An 18,280-nucleotide genomic window follows, 5' to 3' on the forward strand; every position below is an offset into this window, starting at 1 on the left:
CGGCCTGCCTGGCTCCTTTTCCCAGGAAGGGAACCATCCCCTGGCTCCGAGGGCCTGACTGTCCAAGCTGTCCCCACCCAAGTGAGCAATTGATGAAAGCCCTGTGTTGTATTAAATGTACAATCTTAAGGGCTTTTCCGACGGTAACAATAACACAGATGACCCAGTAAACCACATTATGGGGAAAGGGGATGGGGGATGGGCAACTGCAGGGTGTCAGGACTGGGGAAGAAACCACTGGGTAGTTAAATTTCTCCGAAGGATGATGACATGGCTTCCTGCAAAGGGTGGAAGGGAAGCACTTGACCTTCTCCCTGGCAAGGTTAGGGTGTGACACGCTCCACAGCAAACTGCCTACCAGACTCCTGTTTCAGGAGTCAGCAAACCATAAATTATTTAGAATGGTACTATGGCTAGTCATCCTAGCAATCTGATTGGAAGGCCATTTGTGTGTGTGGGGCGGGGGGGCAGCTTTCAGTGGCAAATGAGCATTCAGTGGAAGAGGTCCGGTGGGTACTGGAAAAGGCATACAGGGGGTTACATTTAAACATGGTTTAGCATGAGCATAATAGCTAAAATTTAAAATTAGCACTTAATGTTTCCATCTCTATCCTTAGCACTTTACAAGTTAACTTGGGTAATCCTAGCAACCCTCTTAGGTGGGTACCTATAGTATTATCCCCATTCTACAGATGGGGAAACTAAGGTACCCAGCAGTGACGTAATTTGCCCAAGATTACTCAGATGTTCAGTGACAGAGCTAGAACATGAACCCAAGCAGGCTTTTAGCCACTGGAGAAAAGGAAGCAGCTTTGTTTTTATTAGTCCCGATTCCAAGGAGAGCAGTCGACTTCTTAGGCCTCGTTGTAGGACAGTCTGCATGTGTTAGCATGGCTGACTGGGGCTTTCCTTGGTTTTGTTTTTAATTCTGGCACGGCCAAAGGAGATGCCTGGGGTGGCAGAGCGTTTGCCTTTTAATTTTCCTCCTCTTAGGTCAGCGTTGAGGTCAGTCCAGAATCTCAGTTGATGATATCACAGCTGATAAGTTGTGCTTTGCCCTCCAGGGTTGTGGCATCAACACAGGGAATGACTCCTGGAGAGGAAGTGTGGAGGGCAGGGGGATTTCCATCCGTTGTCATAGCCCAGGGCACAGAGTTCTGAACTTTTGGCTGAGGGGAGGACCAGGCTACAGTCAAAGAAGTAAAGACTCCTCGGAGAGAAGACCAAGGCCCTAACCCAGGGGTGGGCAAACTTTTTGACTCGAGGGCCACAATGGGTTCTTAAACTGGACCGGAGGGCCGGAACAAAAGCATGGATGGAGTGTTTGTGTGAACTAATATAAATTCAAAGTAAACATCATTACATAAAAGGGTACGGTCTTTTTTTTCAATAGTTTTATTCATTTCAAACGGACCGGATCTGGCCCGCGGGCCGTAGTTTGCCCACGGCTGCCCTAACCCCATAAACCACCATAAGCCAAACTAGAACAAAGGTGGACTGATAGGTGCCCAACAAACAAAAGAAAACAAACACATGCCCTTCACCCACCAGCTGGTGTCCTGCAGCTCAGGAGCTTCTCAGCGTTTCGAAGGACAGATCGTGGCGAGTAAGGGCAGTTGCCTCTCTAGGGTCCCCTGAAAATGCAGGGTGACCAGAAACGGCTGAAACATGGGTGTCTTCCACGAACGGGCCGTTTTTTTAAAATATATTTTATTGGGAAGGGAGTGGGATAGTTAGAAACATTGATGAGAGAGAAACATTGATCAGCTGCCTCCTGCACACTCCCCCCTGGGGATGTGCCCGCAACCAAGGTACATGCCCTTGACCGGAATCGAACCTGGGACCCTTGAGTCCGCAGGCTGACGCTCTGTCCACTGAGCCAAACCGGTTAGGGTGAAAGGGCCGTTTCTTATCTAGTGTCATCGCTCCTTGGGAGTTTCTTGACATGGGATTGTGACCCTATGATTTGACCTCCTCCCTGCCGCTCTCCCCCACCCCAAGCAATCCTTCTTAAGTGATGCTAGTCAAGACAGCAGACTCTCTGAGACAGACAGCACAGCTCCCTGGATGATCCGAGCAAGCATCTCCCGCTGTGCACTCCCTGGTCCCCAGGGAACACTCCCTTGCAGGCGGGGTGACGATTCACTTCCACTTAGTAACATGGATGCTCATTCTTTATACATGAAAACCTGGAGGTGGCCTCCGTCAACAATAACTAGGCTGATTTACCGAGTCTCTATAGACCAAGTGAAATGAATGTTAGTAGCGGAGCAATGAATTACTTATGCCTGCAAGCTGACTTCAGACGGGGAGCATCAACTGCTGAGGAAAGAAATGGAGCAAAGTTCCCCACAGCTGAAGACTACGTGGGAAATGGCTACACATGGGAAGGAGAGTGCTGGTTCATCTTCTAGTCCAGTGGTTCTCAACCTTGGCTGCACATTAGAATCACCTGGGAATCTTTTTAAAATCCTGATTTCTGGGCCTCATCCTCCGGACATTCTGTTTCTTTGTTATGGGGTGGGGCCAAAACATTAGTAACAAAGAAACAGAATTTCCGGAGGATGAGGCCCAGAAATCAGGATTTTAAAAAGATTCCCAGGTGATTCTAATGTGCAGCCAAGGTTGAGAACCACTGTTCTAGTCCTGCTGGTCTTCCCTTTAAATTATGTATTTATTGCTGTTGTGCCTGCTAATTCTATAGCATGGGCACATGTCTCTGGCTCACCTATATAGGGCTCTTAAACTTTTAATGTGTTCCAGCCAGGAATTTAAGGGCCCTAGTCCATCTATGCCTGTCCATTACTCAGAGTGCGGGGCAAATATGGTTTTGCTCAGCCCGAGATGGGCAATAAAAGTTCTGTAGTGTTTATACAACATGATCTCATAGCGCAGCAGGGGATTATATGTCACTTGCTCACTTGGTATCGATGTCCATGTTCCCAGGGCAGTGTCATTAAGTGATGATATCTTTGTGGCTTCCTTATGGGAGGTGGAGAGTCCACTTTAATAGAGCAGTCTTTATAAAGATGGAGTTGGCAAAGTACAGAAACTCCTCTCATTCTCTCTCTCTCTCTCTCTCTCTCTCTCATCCCTGTATTCGAGTTTGATGCTGGGTCTCACTTCTGGGTTCCTTCTGGACCATTTTTTCTTACTAAGCTTTTATGTGTTTACAAGGCATTTGAGAAAGTTCTCTTCAATTCTGAAGCTCCGGGTTAAATGATAGGATTTTGGTGAGAACAGCCTTATTCCAAAACAGTAACCAGGATGTGCATGAGGAGCACTCTGTCAGCGTGGCAAAGAGTGCAGATTTTAGAATCACAGTGAGGGTTCAAAGCTCATCTCTGCCACTTATATGGGTGACCTGGGACAAATGTCTTAACCACTCTAAGCCTCAATTTTGTTATCTGTAAAATGGGAGATAATGACAGCACCTAACTCAAGGTTTGCATGAGGATTAGGTGAGATCAGAGGTTTAAAGACCATAGCACATAGTAAACGCTCAATGAATAACAATAGTTCACTCAACAAACATTTATGGAGCCCTGGCCCTGTGCCCTCCACTGTTAAAAGTGCTGTGGATTAAGTGGTCCTCCTCTCCTGAAACGTACAAACTAGTGGAGGAGACAAAAAATAAATAGGGATATGCTCTTTTATCAGTGTGACTTAAAAAAAGAAGGCGAAAAGGCCAAGGTAGTAGGTCCTACTAAGTAGGATAATGTGACTGGGACTAATTTAATGCCAGCCAAGGAAGGCCTCTCTGAAGCTTCATTAGCAATAGGCGATATATCAAACCTACTGCTATCTCAGTACCTCTAGGCAACAAATCGTGACCGAGAACGTTCCTGAACTATTCAGTTATCAGCTGAGGCAAATCCTAACAAATGGTTGCAGCCGAGACATAAAAGGGCTGCATCTCTAGCAGGGATGAAAACTCTCCTAGTGGTAGGACCCAGTTAGCGAGGAGATTATGGGACGGCTCGCCACTGAGATCATCAACAGAAGGACCAAGGGTTAATGGAGCTGCTAGTTGCTGTTTAATCAGTTTCCACATCTGGGTAGTCTGAGGGAGGAGGGCAGCTTCTCATCTCGGACTATTTTATTGAAGCCAAGGGTGGGGGGAAGGAGGGTAAAACTGAAACAGCAAGCTTTGGAAATAAAAACTTAATTCCCCTCCCCTCCCCGCCCTCCTTGAATGTCTGAGAAATGCAACTCAGCCTTATGTAGTTAGAGGAACAGGTGGAGTTCTGTTTCCTCCAGGGAGCATGCCCTGCCTCCACCCCCGCCGGGAAGAGCCACCTTTCCTGGCATCTCCACAGCACCCTGAGCGGATTCTGGAACCATTTCCTGCTGTGTCTGTCTCTCTCATCAGACTGAGCGCACGGGCAGGTGTCGTGCCTCCCTGTGCCTCACACTGTTGGGCAGAGTGGATCCTCCGTAAATGTTAGGCAGTTGATGGCGCATCCCATACAAAATGTTGTTTAATTCCAGAAATTTAATTTGAGAGCCCTCTCCCCCTTGGAAGAACTTTCCCTGTTTTCCACCCTGGCAGGGAATGTCGCGTTCTTGATGAATAGAGTTAGGGGTGGGGTACCCAAACCACAGAGACATCAGTCAGCCTTTTGATACCCTCATTTCTAGCAGGGTACCCCAGGCCAGCTGTGAGGAGTCAATGTAAATGGTGAGGGGGTGGGAGGTTCCTTCAATGTGAGATGCCCAAAGAGGGGGTTTTATAGTAGAAGTCTAATAGGCAAATGACAAATCCACAGGAGGGTTGAGTTGAAAATCAGAAGCAGTCAGTTCCCCTGAGAATAGCAATTCCAATCCCTCGTTGCCTGCAGAGCTGCCCCAGAGGGCAATTCTGCTGCTGACTATTGCTCATGAGAGGCGTGTCTGTGTCCACCCCACCTGCCTCCAATCTGAGAACAGAACCAAGGCACTCACTGCCGAGTCATGCTGGGTGCATCGCAGCACCCAAGGGTCTGAAACAAGCCACAGCCACTTTGCTGCTAATCCCCGGGTTGGTTCTTACCCCACCTCCCCATCAGCATCTACCTCATAAGGTTTGGACAGTGGGCAGATGCTTTGGCTTCCATTTCCACACTTGTACAGCTATAATAACAGGTCCGGTCTTTGTGCAACACCTCGGACTGTTTACCATCTCTGCTCTCGCCGGGTCCCCACAAAGATCCAGTGAATGGAACGGCCTCACAGAAGGGTCTCTGGGAGCCCAGAATTCACAGCTCGGTCATGGCTGGGCCAGAACCAAGCCCCACATTGCTCAAGCCCAGGCCTGTGTTGGTTTTTGGTTTTTGTTGTTGTTGTGTGTGTGTGTGTGTGTGTGTGTGTGTGTGTGTGTGTGTGAAGAATCATGAAAACAAAGGTGGTGAAGAGCAGGACAGCATTTGACCCTCTTCTAATGGTGATGAGGGTCAAACTCATAGCAATAACAGGATTTATTATAGATCTTATCAATGGCTGGCTGTGTCCGGGCCCTTTAAGTCCAGTAGCCCAGTGAATCTTCACAACCACAGTGAAGACCAGGCATGGGCCTTCCTCCAAAGGATGCTGGGCTGCTGTTTCAGTGGTGCTTGCTGGCCGTCCCAGAGTGCGCCCTGTAGGTGGCATTGATTTTGAGGAGCCATTACTGTTGCTCCTGAGGGGGCATGGAGCTCTGCTGCCCACGGAGGGCCTTGGGTGTGTTGGCTGCTGGGTGATCAATAAGTTTAGTGAATGAAGAGACTGCAGACTCCACTGTGATCATCTTCTCCCCGAGGGGCGAGTCAGCTCCGAAAGGTGGACACACCCCTGGTCTCGGGAGCTCTGGCTCTGGAGTTGGCAGAAATGCCTTTATGAAGGGGACTTGGATGTGCTCAGAGTCCGCTGCAGTGTCAGGCCACTGGTGAAACCTCAGTGCTAGCACCGTGGGGAGAGAGGGACCAGCTGAAATGCTTCGGCTTTGAAGTCTGTGTTAGGTCCCAAAGTGCAAGTCACTCCATTTTTCGACCATGAAACGAGGGGTCAGGACGGTTGTGCTTAGAGCTGCTGCCGGTTTAGAGTTCAGAGCTCACAGTAAGAGTGTCATTCCCGGCTCCCGCACTCCTGAGCTGTGTGGCTCTGGGCAGGTGGTTTAACATCTGTGCTGGAGTTTCTTCCTCTGTCGCGGGATTTCTCAGCCTGGTCACTACAGACGTTTTGGACTGGATCGGTTGGTGTTTTTTTGCCATGGGCCTGTCCTGTGCATGGTAGGGTGCTCAGCAGCATCCCAGCCCCTCCCCACAGATACCAGGGGCATCCCCCTCCCTCTTCTGCCTGTGTTGACCATCAAAAATGTCTCCAGACATTGTCACATGTGCCCTGGGGGGCAAAATCGCCCCTGGTTGAAAAACACTGCTCAATAGTAGGACTAGAAAGCATACCCAACTCAGAGGATGGTTGTGAGGATTTAATGAGTCTCTGTAAGGGGCCTTACACTGTGCCTGCCCCATAAAATATTAATTCGAATTATTGCTATATTTTGCAAACTTGTGTAGGATGCACCAGTCGTGTTTGCTCTTGCCAAAGTGGGAGTCTCCAGTGCAGGGAAAGATCGGGACCTGAATCCCAGGGTGACGAGTATTCGTCACAAGGCTTTCCTTGGTGACTAATAGGAGGAAGTGATGGACTCTGGAAAAAGCACCCTGCTCCTTTATGGCTCGGTTGCTCCCACAAGGAAGCAGCTGGCAGTGGGCCCTGAGATCAGGCCCCTCCCTCCGGGCCTGTGTCCTCCTGGCCGGGATGACAGCGACAGTGTACATGCGAAGCCCCAGGCCCCAGGGAGCAGTGGTGGATATCGGACCCCGCTTGTTGCAGCTGCCAAGTCCGGAGCCACAGGACGGCAGGTGTTTTGTGTTTTGCTGGCCTGTCATGTAAACACACTCTGTGGTCGTCTTGTTTGTTTTAAAAAAAGGCCTAAATGGTTTTGCAACTTTGGCGGAATATTTGGAGCTGCATGCCGAACTGGGAGGAGAAGCTTAAGAAACACAGCCCACGTGAGCCTGGGAAATGCCACGCTGGCCACATTAATCAACCACTTGCTGAGCGCCGGCGACATGTAAGGCCGCAGAGACCGTCGGGAGGAGGACCAGCACATATCCTGCCCGTCAGGGAGTTGAGAGTTTAGTGAGGAAAGTAAAGCACATACGTGGGTCCTTAATGAGGAAGCGTGTGGTCCCTGCATTCAGATGCCAGGGGCAGTGCCGACAACCTGCCCTTCCCGTCGTGGCAGCTTTTCATCAGCTATTTCATCTCATCTTCCCAAGCCCCTCTGTTGGTAGATAGAATGTCCATCCCATCGATGGGCACCTTGAAGCTTTCGGTGCCTGGAGAGCTCAGAAGAGAGGCAGGAGCCCGGGGTGGGTGGCTGGGAGGGAGTCAGGGCTGCTTTGGGGAGGAGGTGGCACATGAGCAGTGGGATTGGGGCCGCGGGAGCTGTGACAGGGAAGGGAGATGGCACAGAGAACAGCGAGGCTTCCAGAAAGAGGGAAGCAGTGTGAGCAAAGACCTGGAGCCAAAGTGTGTGTTTTGGAAAACAGCAAGTTACCCCGTTGGGCTGGGAGGCTCAGGCCGAACAAGGCAGAGGAGCAGGGCAGATAAGACCGTCAGAGGGAAAACTCCCACATCTTTTATCCAGATGTTGCGGAGCCTGCCAGAGTGCAGGAAGAGAGTTTTCCAAAACTTATTTTTATAATTCAGAAATGTAGTGTGTCTGCTCCCCAGCTCATCCTAACCACAGTCCCAGACCTCCCATCACCCCTCTGGTTGATTGAAAGCTTGACCTCAAAAATGCCCCCAGCCCGCTGTCCTAGCAACGCCAGTAAACGACAGAAGGCTTTCACCGAGCAGACTTGGGTGGGGAGGGCACGGAGAGCGAGGCTTCGATGAGCTCTGCTGCGTCTGCTAACTTTGGCTTCTGACTTGGCATTTCTTCCATGGCCCCGAACGTAGCATCTCAGGCCAACGCAACCCCAGGACGGGACGAAGCTCAGGGCTGACAAACTCATTAAATGAGGCCATGGGATGGACTTTGGCCAAAGCCAGGATTCTCGAACATGGAGGTGGGAAGGGACATAGCGCAGATGCAGTAAGAGGGCCCCAGATACATTGATACATTCAGGTTCCAGTTTTGAGTTTTGGAAAATAGCAGCTCAGTTCTCAGAGAGGATTAGTCACTTTCTAATTCTCAACGAAGGTGTTTCCAGAGCATTGATAATAAGGACCTCAGTCGTGGTAAATGTTCGCTGTTGTGGGCCCACCTTGTAGCATGAGCCGCCTGGATTGGACTTCTCAGAATCCAGCAGAATTTCACCAACAAGAATAAAATGTGAGAGATCGTCAGTGGCTTAGCTCAGAACCTAGGGTGTTAGTCCTTTTCCTGACCCTACTGTTATAAAGGATTTTTCTTGTCACTTGAAAAAGGGACATCTTGAACATTTTCCAAAAATACATCTGTAGTTGTTTGTGGTTCATAATTTGGGACCCATTGTTTGCTTTCTCAAAGTGAGCCGAGGTTGCGGGGCGGGGTCAGGCCCACGATGGAAAAATTAACCAGGAAAGCTGAACTTGAAAATACCACAGATACAAGGTTAGGGGTGGGGGAATTTAAATTGGGCCACGAAGAGTCAAAACGGGCCTTTCAGTGCACGAAAATCATCCCTAAAACTGAGGCCAGCCTTTTGTGGAAAATTTAAAAAAAAACCACACAAAAAAACAACTTAAGTCTCTATCTCTTAAAATATGAGAATCAGTATTTGCTGTTAGGAGAGTTGTTAATACACACAAGCCGAGTCTCACCCCCCACACCGAGTGGGTGTGCACAAGCGTCTGGGACAGTCGGTTCAGAGAGCAAAGAATTTGGATCCAAAAGTTCTGGATCGGAGCTTGGCCCCTCCATGACCCAGAGTGAATAACTGCATCTCCTTGGCTCTCTGCTCCTCTCTCTGTGGTGTGAAGAGGTTGGACCAGATTCTCCACGGGCCCTTCTGTCTCTGATAATGTTTCTAGACCCCACATGGACACTGTGAAATCATTTCCCCGAAGTCGAGCCCTGTAATTAGTATCCTTGGGAAAGAAACACCCCAGATGGAGCTGGACGCGTTCTCCGAAGACCTGGCTGGGTCGGAGGACTAAGCACCATCCTTTTTATATTGGGATTAACTGTGATTATTGTACTTAGAGTCCCCCCCTCCCCGCCCTTCATCAGAAGGATGAGTTCTGTCTACTTTTGGCTGACCCAACACTTCGGGGCTCGACAGCTGCGCCCAGGCCCTGCAGGCCTGCACTGCGGTGAGATTGGCTCCGAGGTGACTTCATACCGCCGGTGTTTGAAGCCCGCCTCCCCAGACTCGGGTATTTATAGCAGGGGAGCAGCTCAAAAAAAAAAATTAAGTATGCTACACCCTTCTTCATACCGTGTGGGACAGAGACAGGCATTGTGAGGCATTTAGAAGGCAGGGCTGTGGGGCCCAGCGGGATATTTTTAAATGCTGCTTGTTGCAGTTGGCAGGGCCACTTCTTCAAAGGGGAGGGAAGCGGGAGTGAGTGAGGGTGACAGGCTGCCAGGGTGTCTGAAGCCTGAGATGTGGAGCTCGAGGTGGATGGGCCCCGAGCCCTCATCACTTCGCAGTCACCCAGTTAGAGCGGGGCCGGGGGAGTCCCCATGGCAGGCTCGGTAAAGGGGGTGGCTCCTCATCCCTCTTCCCCACGGAGCACCCACCCTCCGGGTCCCCGTGTTGAGAATTAAGAAAGCGGCCTGGAGAAGACAGGACATACGACCCCACACAGTGGTTTCTGTGCAAACCAGGGGCCTGGTGCTGCTGCTTTAAACGCATCTCGGCCGCTGAGTGAGTCAGGCTGCACGGGGGGGACACCGATTGGAAGGAAGCGGCTCGCAGCTGTTCTGGATACAGTCCTCCCAGGACAGGCGGGCAGGCCAGAGCTGTGCGGGGACCCAACTCGGTAGCAGGTGTGAGGGCCCCCTCGGAGTGGGGGGAGCTGCCTCTGAAGAGGCCTCCCCGTGGCCCCTCCTGTCTGGTGGGTGCCTGTGAAGTATCCCAGGAAAGGCCACTGTGTTTCCCACCACGTGGATCTCAGAGGAGACGGATGGTGGTGACAGCGGGAGGTTCTGGAGACGAACAGGGGCGAGGCCCCGAGTTTAGTGTGGGGTACATCTGCTTGCCCATTCAGGAGATCCTTACTGAGGACTGGCTGTGCACCAGCCACTCTTCCAGGTCTTGGTGATAGAACAGTGAATGAAAGAGACATGAAGGCGAGGAGGGTGAGTCCGATGGGTAATGAGGAAGGGTAAGGCATGCTGGAGGCCTCACAGTGAGGCCAGGCAGGCCTGGTGGGTTCAGGTGGTGGATGGGGAGAGCGTGGGGGTGCGGGGAGTGTAGTAGGAGATGCGATTGGAGACGGGATGGAGGGGTGACTCGCCAGGTGGGGCCTCGTTGACCATCATACAGTTCCTTGGCTTTAATCCTGAGTTCTGCTGGGAGCTACCGGGGAGCCTTCCGCACAGAAGTGGCCGGATCTGATTGGCACTGTAGCAAGCTCACCCTCTCTGCTGTGGTGGAAGTGGACTGTAGCATTGAGTGGCAGCACGGTGACCACTCAGGAGGCTTTGCAGTCATCCAGGTGAGAGAGCACCGAGGCTTGGACCAGGGTGTTAACCACTTGGACGTGGGAGGGATGAGAGAGGGATTCGTAAAACACCAAGCGTCATGGTCTCAGCAGCTAAAAGAACGAATGGCCGTTGACTGAAAGGGGAACAGCCACGCGAGGAAGACACAGGATGGAGCCAGAGGCCCGAGTGCGAAGTTGGTTGCTTGTCCCAAACTTACTACAGAGAGAGGTCAAGAAGGAGGTCGGCCTCCGGGTCTCCTTGGCTGGGAGGAAAGGGCACCTTGAACGTGCTAAATCATATGATAAATTGAAACACTGCCCTTCTAGGGCCTACCCAGGGTAGGCAGGGTCCAGCAGGGCTGGGTAGGGCCTGGGGCAGGAGAGATTTAGTTTTCAGCCTTCTAATTCTTTGGTTGATGGCCTTCGGAGACTCGAAATATTGCTTTTTAGCTTCTTCACAGGCAGCCAGCAGCCTCTAATGGAGGTCATCAAATCTGTGGTTTCCTGTCATTAGCCTGGGGTCTGTTTAATTGGGTCCAGTTGTTCTGTGGACCCCTGGGACTTGGTGTGTGTGTCCTTCAGTTCTAAGAAGGTGAGACGCCTCTTTCAGGCAGCTTCGGATGCTTGGAGGTCAAGTCTAGGTCAGAAACTTAGCCAGGAGGGCCTTTGTGGGTGCTGGGAGAAGGCACTGGGGCTTGGGGCCATCTCGGAAAGGCGTTGGGAGTATCGAGGTGCCGGATGCTGGTTTGGCCTCGGCTGCTCAGAAGGGGAATGGTGACAGGGTGGCTCAGGGGTGGGACGTGGGAGAGCTACCACTGCCTGACTGCCAGCTGCTTAGTCTCTGAACCACGTTTTCTTCTTCGGTTTAATGGGTTTACCTGATTCCTATCTCACAGAGTTCCAGTGACTCTTAACCTGGATTCACATTAACTCTCTACACAGAGTTAAAAAAAAAAAAGTTTTGTGTGTGTGTGTGTGTGTCTTAAGCCCCCTTGCCTCCAGAAATTTGGATATGAATGGTCTGGAATGGGGCCCAGACCATGTGGGTCGAGTTCGTGGGGAAGTCTGGGCTCAGGGTGCTCAGACATTCGCTGTTACTAGTGGTGAAAGAGTCATTGTTCAGGAGCGCTCATCTCTGCCCCACCCAGGGGGGTGACTGTCCCTCCCCTCACAGCTGTGCTGCTCTGGCTCGCTCACCTGGAGGGATCATGGAAGAAACGCAAAAGAAGCCTGAATTGTTAGGTTTGCATGGAAAGGGCAGAGAAAGATCTAGAACAGTAAATACTGGTAAATACGGAGGGTACTCTTAACTCCATCTTTAAGAGGAAGCTGCGGCCTGGAGAGGTGAACAGGCTCAAGGTCACACAGCTAATAAGAGGTAGAGACTAATCGAACACAGGCAGCCTGACTCCAGATTCCCTAATCTTCAGCCTGCTGTGTCCCCTCCTCCGCCCCGCCCCCCAGCCAGAGAAAGCAAGAAATCTGAATTCTCCGCCTAGGGCCAGCGCGTACCTACCATGAGCCTTTACAAAGCACCCAGGCACATGCCCTGTGTGTCACGTGGACTCTTTTACTCCCATTTTATAGTTGCAGAAACGGAGGCTCAGAGAAGTCCAGGGGACATCGCTAGTAAGTGACAGCAGGATTCAAGCCGGGGCCTATTGGGTTCCAAGAGTCCTCATTCGCCCCGCCGCCTCTGTCCTCCCCTGAGTGGCCTGGGTGGGGATGAAGTGTATGCAGCGATTTCCTGAGCAGAGAAATGAATGGGTGAGAGGAGCTGAAGCAAGCCCGTCCCTCACTGCTTCTGAACAACTGAGCCATTTAGGTGCCTTAAAATAGTAACATCGCCCAGTGGGACGGCCAACCTGGCCGGCCTGCGGGCGGCAGAGGCGTGGGTATTTGTTTCTCTGCGTGTTTTAAAGATAATCCTGGAAGCTTCTCTTCTGTGGGTGTGAATGAAATAACCTCCGCGAGGCTGTGTTGGTTGCTTAAAATAGTTCCAGGGGAAGCGCGTTTGGAAGCTGTTAGCTCCTTGAGTCTATTTCCTCTCGATTTATGACACCTTAGAGAGGGCTTCTTGTTTACTCTTCTGGCTTTTCCTTTCCACCACATTTTAGCCCTTATGTCATCATAAGCCAAGGGAGTTTGTCACCAGAAAAAAGTGACAACCTTTCCTAAGTAACTGGGGGCTCTCTACACATTGAATTTTGTCTTTTAAAAAGAAAGAGAAGAAATGAGGCGAGGCCGTTTGTGTTCGAATGGGCCATTTCCTTCTTCCAGCGGCGCAGGTTCCAAGATCACAGCCATGATGCTTGCTCTGGGGCGAGGAGGACTTACCATTTGATTCATTCACACTCAGGCCTCTTCTGGGAAGTACGGATTTTCTTGCAGCCTTTGCCGGGTGGTGCCCGGGAGACCTGACCTGCCATGTGTGAGGGGAGCGGCTGTGCCCAGTCCTGCAGCCTCTTAGCCATGTGGGGCTCTTTCCAGTTTAACTGAATACAACTCAGTAAGGTTGAAAAATCATGTCCTTCGTCACACAAGTCACATTTCTAGTGCTTACTCATCATGTGAGGCCGGTGCCTCCCACCCTGGACGACATAGAAGCAGAACTTCTCCGTCCGCAAGGACAGCCCCGTGGGACACACGCGTTAGAGGGGGTCAGCGGGCGGTCACGGGGCCAGCCTCTGGGTTGTCCCAGGTCTCCACACCCCAACCATTCTCCAGGCTCGCTCAAAGGCCTCTGTTTGCAGCAACAAAAAGATTCATGGAAGGGGAGACGAAGGCCATTGATTCTTGTGGCTCTAACCTCTGAACCCTTAACACGGGTTCAGGATTTATGGTCTCCAAGCTGCACGGCCTTGGGCAAGTCACTTAGCCTCTCTGGAGTGGTTTTCTTGTCAGGGAAACAGTGATTTAGAAACACCTCGGAGGGATTTTGTGAGGATTAAGCACAATGACCAAATATGTATAAAAGCCCTTTGCAGGATGCTGGCCACAGAGTAAGAGCTTACATGTGTTACAAAGTTTTCTATGCATTTTCTCCCTTGAGCCATACATGCAGTATCCTCCAGATGGTAGACACGGTTGCTGTTTTTAAGAAGATGAATCGGGCTTCGGGGAGTGCTGTGGCTACTGTCCCTGCTACTGAGTAGGACTTGGACTTGAATCCTGCTTTTTCCCCTCCAAGGGTCTTCTTGGCTGTTGATGGACCCTTGATAAGCCAGAGGATGTTGGTTTCAGTGAACTAGGAGCGCTGGTGAGCTCACTTTCATTCAGGAGCTGCCACCACGTGAAGTGAGCTCTTTTCCGAGGAGTTTGGCCTGAAGCTGGCCTGTCAGCATCCATTTGGACAGCTGCCACCAGCAGAGCCACTGCCCGAATTGGTGGCTCCTTGGAATTGGAATTTTACCCAAGAGGTTAAGGTTTTTAGTGCTTCCCATGCCCTGTGGTCTTTTCACATCCTTCGCTTTGAGGAATGAGCCCAAGAGAACCCTCAGTGGGATCCTGGTGGAGGGTGGCTTTGAAAGGAGTGTCCCCTGGGAAGAGAAGGACCAAGAGGGGCCTCTTGGATGGATAGCGGGGTCCGAGAGATGTTTGCTCACACCGGGAACCTGACGTCACACCCTGACTCCACTACTCACTTCCCTAGACCGTACAGGTAATTATTTAACCTTTCGGTGCCTCAATTTTTCCATCTGCAAAATGGGGATAATGCTAGAACTTGCCCAGCATGGTAGTTGTGAAGATTAAATGAGAGGAAGTGGGGGGAGGCATTTAGCTCAGGGCTTGGCATACAGCACCCCCCAGATAGAAAATGTGGGTGTCACACTCATCATCCTTACATCCGGGCAATGGCATTGGTGTGTTTCCACCTTCATGTGTTGTTTGCATTTTCTACCTGAGGATGTATTGTTTGTCAATCAAAATAAGTGATTCAGAGGATGTTAGCTCTTTCATGTGAATGTCTAAGTTAAATTGTGTACCATGGGCCTCCACATGGTCTTTTCTCTCCTTCCCTTCGTTTTTTCCTTTCCAAGGATGATGGGGGTGAAGAGCATGAATCTGTGCAGTTGTCATTTTAGTACCTTACAAGGTAACCACCAGCCCGCTTCCCTCCTGCTGGTCTGGGCTGTGTCACTGGCACCACCCAGCCCAACAGTGTAATCAGAGCTGGATTGTTTCTATAGGATTAGTTTGTGGTGTGAAAGGCCCATGTAGTTAGGCAATTGCCACTCTTTTGCCCACACCCAGAATGTGCTAAATCTGCCACTTGCAATGAAAGCCAAATAGCTTGGAGCCATTTGTAGGGAATCTGACTATTTTCATCACAGCTGCTACCAGAGATGGACTTAAATCAGGGGGCAGCCAAGGCCATCGAGAAACGGTGAGGTCCCTAATCTCCTTCTGCAGGTGGGTCTGCTGAGAGAGGTACCAGCCCCCAAGACGAAGGAAGGGTGTGGAGCCAGGATATTGCATTATGTGTTGTCATTTGTGTAACTTGGGCCCTTCTGTGGGACCTCCCAGGCTGACTAAACCGTGTCCTTTGTGCGGCTTCCCTGACGCTGACAGATCACTCCTGGTTAATGGGCAACTTGGACTCTTCTTCGAAAAGAGTTGCTTTGTTGACTGGGCAGGCTGTGCTCTCCGCCATGTCCAGCATGGCCCCTCACCCCTACAAAGAACCGTGTGTGTGAGTGCATGCACACGCACATACATACATACCTGTTATATGAGCCCACACACCTCCTCCTCCTCCTCCTTAAAATGCAGGAAATTATTATTTTTTAAATATATATTTTATTAATTTCAGAGAGGAAGGGAGTGGGAGAGGGAGATAGAAACATCAACGATGGGAGAATCACTGATCGGCTGTCTCCTGCATGCCCCTACTGGCGATTGAGCCTGCAACTCAGGCATGTGCCCTTGACCAGAATCGAACCTGGGACCCGTTAGTCCACAGGCTGATGCTCTATCCACTGAGCCAAAGCAGCTCGGGCAGGAAATGCTTAAATCAGTCATTTCCAGGCCTCCCTGGTTGCATAGGCATCTTGAGGCACATCTTCTAAAATGCTTGAAACAGTGCCTGGTATGAAGTGACGACTATTTGGAGTGTGTGTGTGTGTGTGTGTGTCGGGGGGTGTCTTTGGGGACTCTCCTGGTGGAATGATGAGAGACCCCACTCATATGTGAGGTGAGCACACAGAGTATTACAGCCAGAAGATGAAGAGGCTTTGGCGACACATCTGGGTTTACCCCGCTAAGCTGACTTTTTAAAGTGTGATACCGGGCAGGCCCCTCCGCCTGTTTGTTTTGTCCTTTGTTCTGACAGCAACCCGCCTTGTGGTGGTGTAAATTGAAATGCAAACATGTAAGCAAAGCTGCTCACGAGGTACACAGGCTCAGCTGGCACTGAATGCAGGGGAGAAGACACAGGAGCTGCGTGGACCTTAGCAATGGACTTAAGCAGGGGGGTCAGTCAGTCTCAGGAGATTGCATTCAACATGATACAGTTTTTATGAGGTTAAATTTGGAGACTGTCCCAAAGGATGTCTCACCGGCACAGTAAGCACCGTGTGGAGGAGAAAGTGAGGGGCTGGGAAACCCGGCGATGGCTGTGTTGTGTGGGGAGAGGGGAAGGGATGAGCTGGGGGCGAGAGGAGGGTGTGGTTAAGAGGTAGAGGCTGTTGAGGCCCTGGCTTTTGTTTTGGAGGTGAAGTCACATCGCACCTGAGGTTAAAGCCCGACTGGTTCTCACTGGGTCCGTGTATTATCATCATCATCCCGTGAACCCCCTGGATCACACCAGAGGCTACCAGTGACACCACTGAGCTTCCCTGTCATCCGTGCAAAAGACCCCCAGCCTGTGCTCTTGGGCCTCCGCCAAGTGGCCTCCACCCGGGGCCCTCAGGACAGCAGGGACGTGGAAGGTGCCTTGTTTCTGAGGTCGGTGCGGGGCTTGGGCACACGCTCCCGTGTGTGTCAAAAAGAGTAGAACAAAGACGGGGTTGTTTGTGCCCTCGCCGTGCCAGCTCTGAAGGCTTTCATTAGAATTGAGTTAGGCAGGGGCCTGGCTTTCCCAGGGAAGGAACCCTGTGGGTTGGACCTGCTGGTGTTTGCCTGGGTCTGAGCTTAGACCTCTCTGCCTTCACTGCCCGCCCCCAGCAGCATGGCCTTGGCCTGTGGCTTTGTTTTACCTGCAGTTCCCTCCCCTGACGGAAAGGGGGAAGCCCCGAGGGCATTTGAGACACTCTCTGTGTGCTTCCAGGCCCCCGGCATCGGGGTGCAAACCATCCTTGCTCTCTTCTGAATTTCACACAGGAGAGGAGGTAAGAGCACAGGTTTTTTTTGTTTGTTTTTAAATATATTTTTATTGATTTCAGAGAGGAAGGGAGAGGGAGAGGGAGAGGGAGAAAGAAACATCAGTGATGAGAGAGAATCATTGGTCAGCTGCCTCTTGCATGCCCCCCTACTGGGGACCAAACCCGCAACCTGGGCATGTGCCCTTGACCCGAATCGATCCTGGGACCCTTCAGTCCGCAGGCCGACACTCTATCCACTGAGCCAAATGAGCCAGGGCAAGAGCACAGGTTTTGAAGTGAGGGAGACCTGGCTTCAACTTGGGGACCCTTCACTGTGTGATTTGAGGTAGAGGCGTGATTTGTTCTTCCTGATTTTAAATTGCCGTGTGTGCAGTGCAGGAACTTAAGTGTCATTCGGCTTGCTGAGGTTTTACCCGACGCGCGCCTGTGTAACCGACCCAGGTCAAGATCAAGACCCACCACACTCCCATCCCAGCACAGGCCCTCACGGCCCTTCCCTGATTCTGACTTCTGTCGTCATCCCTTAGTTTTGCCTGATTTTTAACTTCTAGGGGTGGGTACACTATCAAACCTGTCTGAGCCTCCGTTTCTTTATTTTTAAATGTAACATGGCAATCCTCGTGTCCCTGTGTTAAGAGAAATGAGGCAGTAAACGACAGCATGTGTAAACTATTTGGACAACAGTTAGCACGTAATCGGGTAAAGCTTTTTGTTGTTTATCACTGTAGTGTTCGACTTCAGAGCCTTTGCCTGCTTCTCACCTGGAGACGCGGACCTTTTGCCTCGTGCTGACTGGGGTTCCTGTGTGTCCCGTGCCCTCCGTGCCCTGGGACCCACCACACACACTTCTGCGATTGTTCCATCCGTGGCTTTCAGGGTTTCTTACTGAAACCAGTTCTTCTTGCTTAATAAGGCAGAGGAAATGGGCAGGAAAGCAGAGTTCTGCTGCCCTTGCTTCTCTTTCAAAGAGGGTCTGTTTGCTCTATTAGCAAAACCAACAGAGGCACTGCTGCAGAGCTGGCTGCGCTGGGCCTGCGCCCCGGGTGGGGGTGCCCTGGACATGGGATTTGCCCATGTGCCAGGTTTCAGAAGCAGGGCAGTAGCCACCTCTTCTTCCACTTCCTAAAAACAAAAACAAGCAAAACAACAACAAAAACCAGTCCTCCACTGTGGTTGCCTAAAATGCTACTATTATAATTTATTTAATCCCTTAGGTCGAGGCGGGAGCATGAGTATCGAGTTGGGGGGTGGGGGATTTGGGGGGGGTAATACTTAAATGATGTGTCTCTTTGACC

General features: G+C 51.1%; 1 protein-coding gene across 1 annotated transcript in view; it reads left to right on the forward strand.

The window, feature by feature from the left end:
• LOC102773593 (ankyrin repeat and BTB/POZ domain-containing protein 2) overlaps positions 1–18,280 on the forward strand; it is a 156,347-nt gene that overhangs the window by 818 nt on the left and 137,249 nt on the right. The window lies entirely within an intron of this gene.

The sequence above is a fragment of the Myotis davidii genome, unplaced genomic scaffold (assembly GCF_000327345.1).
Source record: "Myotis davidii unplaced genomic scaffold, ASM32734v1 scaffold94, whole genome shotgun sequence".
Taxonomy (NCBI): Eukaryota; Metazoa; Chordata; class Mammalia; order Chiroptera; family Vespertilionidae; genus Myotis; species Myotis davidii.